The sequence below is a fragment of the Olea europaea genome, unplaced genomic scaffold, assembly GCF_002742605.1.
Source record: "Olea europaea var. sylvestris unplaced genomic scaffold, O_europaea_v1 scaffold64, whole genome shotgun sequence".
Taxonomy (NCBI): Eukaryota; Viridiplantae; Streptophyta; class Magnoliopsida; order Lamiales; family Oleaceae; genus Olea; species Olea europaea.
This window is the reverse complement of record NW_019264767.1, coordinates 673072-676762: the sequence shown is the minus strand read 5'-3', so window position 1 is coordinate 676762 and position 3691 is coordinate 673072. Positions and strand designations below refer to the sequence as shown.

Here is a 3691-nt window from a genome sequence, read left to right as displayed (position 1 = left end):
GGTAAGAGCCTTGCTACATATACACTATGGTATACACTTTAGTTTTCATTTTGCAACGTGACGTTGCCTTGTTGGACAGTTTAAATTTCAAATAGTTTTCCCATCCAATAAACACTTGACAACAATACAAGTGTCAAACAACGTGTCAAAAATTAGTATTCCAATAGCAAAGTTCAATTGGTAAGAACCTTGCTACATGTACACTATGGTGTACACTTTAGTTTACACTTTGTCGCGTGACACTACGCTGTTGGACAGTTTAAATTTCAAACAGTTTTCCCATCCAATTGACACTTGAAAACAATACAAGTGTCAAACAACGTGTCAATAATTGGTATACAAATAGAAAAGTTCAATTAGTAAGAACCCTGCTGCATGTACTCCATGGTGTAAACTTTAGTTTACACTTTGCCATGTGACATTACCCTATTGGACAGTTTAAATTTCAAACAGTTTTTCCATCCAATTGACACTTGAAAACAATGCAAGTGTCAAACAATGTGCCACAAATCAATGTACAAATAGCAAAGTTCGATCATTAAGAGTCTTGCTACATGTACACTATGGTGTACACTTCAGTTTACAGTTTCCCACGTGAAATTACCCAGTTGGACAGTTTAAATATCAAACGGTTTTCCCATCCAATTGACACTTAACAACAATACAAGTGTTAAACAATGTGTCAAAACTTATTGTATAAATCGCAAAGTTCAATCGGAAAGATCCCTGCTACATGTGCACTATGGTGTACACTTTAGTTTACAATTTGTTACGTGACGTTACCCTGTTGGACAGTTCAAATTTCAAACAGTTCTCCCATCCAATTGACACTTGACAACAATGAAAGTGTCAAACAACGTGTTAAAAATCAGTGTACAAATAGCAAAGGTCAATTGGTAAGAACTTTTCTACAAGTACACTATGGTGTAAAATTTAGTTTACACTTTGCCACGTGACATTACCCTATTAGACAGTTTAAATTTCAAGTAGTTTTTCCATCCAATTGATGCTTGACAACAATGCTAGTGTCAAACAAAGTGCCAAAAATGTATGTATAAATAGCAAAGTTCGATCGTTAAGAACCTCGTTACATGTACACTATGGTGTACACTTCAGTTTACAGTTTCCCACGTGACATTATCCTGTTCGACAGTTTAAGTATCAAATAGTTTTCCCGTCCAATTGACACTTGACAATAATGCAAGTGTCAAACAACGTGTCAAAACTTAGTGTGTAAATCGCAAAGTTCAATCGGTTAGAACCCTGCTACATGTGCACTATGGTGTACACTTTAGTTTACACTTTGTCACGTGACATTACCCTGTTGGACAGTTCAAATTTCAAATAGTTTTCCCATCCAATTGACACGTGACAACAATGCTAGTGTCAAAAATCTGTGTACCAATATCAAAGTTCAATCGGTAAGAACCTTACTACATGTACACTATGGTGTAAAATATAATTTACACTTTGCCACGTAACATTATCATGTTGGACAGTTTAACTTTCAAATAGTTTTTCCATCCAATTGACACTTGACAACAATGCATAGGTCAAACAATGTGTCAAAAATCAGTGTACAAATAGCAAAATACAATTGTTAAGAACCTTGCCACATGTACACTATGGTGTACACTTCAATTTACAGTTTCTCGTGTGACATAACCCTGTTGGACAGTTTACAGTTAAACTTCGATAAAGTAGTAACCTCGATTATATAATAATTTCTTTCGATCCCGACTTGGGCTAATGGACTAAAGTAATAACCTCGCTAAATGCATTAAGTAATAAAAAAAATTGAATCCTTAAGGGCCCAATAAAAATATAAAGTAACAATTACTGGATTTTATTGAGAGAAAAAAAATATATATATATAGACCAAAATCTTTCAATCAATCAACAATACCCGCACAATAATCATTCCTTTTGAAAATTTGCATCTATAGTTGATTGTTTTTTCTTCCCACCTAAACCAAAATGAACCCCATCCTTAACTTTTTGTAGAGCATACACAAGTTCGGGAATATTTTGCTCGTGTTGTAGCAAGTAGTTGCTTAAGTTGACTATTGCTTGAAATGCCTCTTTTGACGACACATTTGTGAAGACAACAACAATTACTGTTCATTATCGATTGAATAATTTCTTCGTCTTTAGGTGATTCCATAACTGCATCATTCTCGCTAGGATAGTTTAAAAGATGTTCAACATCTATCACATTTCTATAGTGTAAATTAGAGATGACATCATTTAATCCTTGGATACCTTCATCTAATTCACCAACTTCTGGTTCGGGAACATTGTTTTCTTCTAACCGAATCTTGCAATGCCGAAAACAATTTGCAATTGTTGTTGTCTTCACATCAAAAGTCCAAGCCATGTTAGCAAAATTAATAGCATTCAAAATATTAATTTTTTCAGGATTTGATGCTTCAACCTCAAGGCCTTGTAAGATGTTAGAATAAAAACGACGACGATAATGAGCTTTGAATGCTCGAATAATCCCAGCATCACATGGTTGAATCTTAGACATTGTGTTAGGAGGTAAGAAAAATAACTCTACATTTCTCAAGCCTTCAACTACCTTTGGATGAGCTGGGCAATTGTCTACTATTAAGAAAACCTTCCTGCCATTCATTCTCTTATCAAACCAACCAACAAAATCTTGAAAAAGCAAGCCAGTCATCCAAGCTTTCTTGTTGGATCGATACTTGCAATTAAGATTGTTCATTTTCACATTTTTAAAGCATCTAGGATTTGTATACTTACCAATAACCCAAAGTGGTACTTTGTCAGATCCATCACCATTGCAACAAACAACAACAGTAATTCTCTCCTTATCTTTTTTACGTCCTTTGAGCTGCTTGGTAGCAAGTGAATGATTAGCTTCCAATCGGTAAAATAATCCAGGTAAAGCATTTTCAATATTCTCCATGATAATTGAACCACTTTCACCAAAACATCGGTAAGATTAGATTCCATATCTTGCCTTGAAACGTTCTAACCATCCACTAAAAAAGCTGAATTCTGGATTAGTTTCACCATACATTTTTTGCAAAAGCTCTTTTGGTTTTCCTTTATCTTGCCTTTGAAGAAACCACTCATACAAAATTTTCTCTAAATCAGGGTATTTTGCCGATTTGTGCCTTTTAACAACACTATTTTTCAACTCATTTGACAAATATTCTGATGCCCTTTTGAGAATGTTCGATATTGTTGATTGACTAATAGTCAAATCAAACTTTTGTTGCACCCATGCTTGCATATCTTTTTGGCTAATAGTTGGATTCTCTTTCTTATGCTCACTTATTGCACTCCTCATTTTATTGGTTAAAGTTGATTTTTTTACTCCTTTCAAATGATGAGAAGACATTGGAGGGGAAACAAAATATTGTATGTGCTTGAAATATGTCTTCCAAATATCTGGCTTTTATAGGTAAAGACTAAACCTTTTCATTTGCTATGTACGTGAACTTAGTTTTTAAAGATATGAAGTTTCACTAAAACTTTTGAGCTTCCCTAGATTAAAATAATACTTTGATTAGTGTCTTTTGATATTTCTTACCACATACAATGTACATATTTTATATTGAAAAGCTCTCTCTAAAAAAATATATATTTATTTATCGATAAATGAATAATTTATTCATTTATCGATAAATAAATAACCTCGCTAAATGAATATTTTTTTCCG

The 3691-nt window shown here is 33.6% G+C and overlaps 1 pseudogene; it reads right to left on the bottom strand.

Moving 5' to 3' along the window:
- Positions 1-1990: 1990 nt before the first annotated feature.
- On the bottom strand, positions 1991-3391 carry LOC111390023 (annotated as a pseudogene).
- Between the last annotated feature and the right edge of the window lie 300 nt (positions 3392-3691).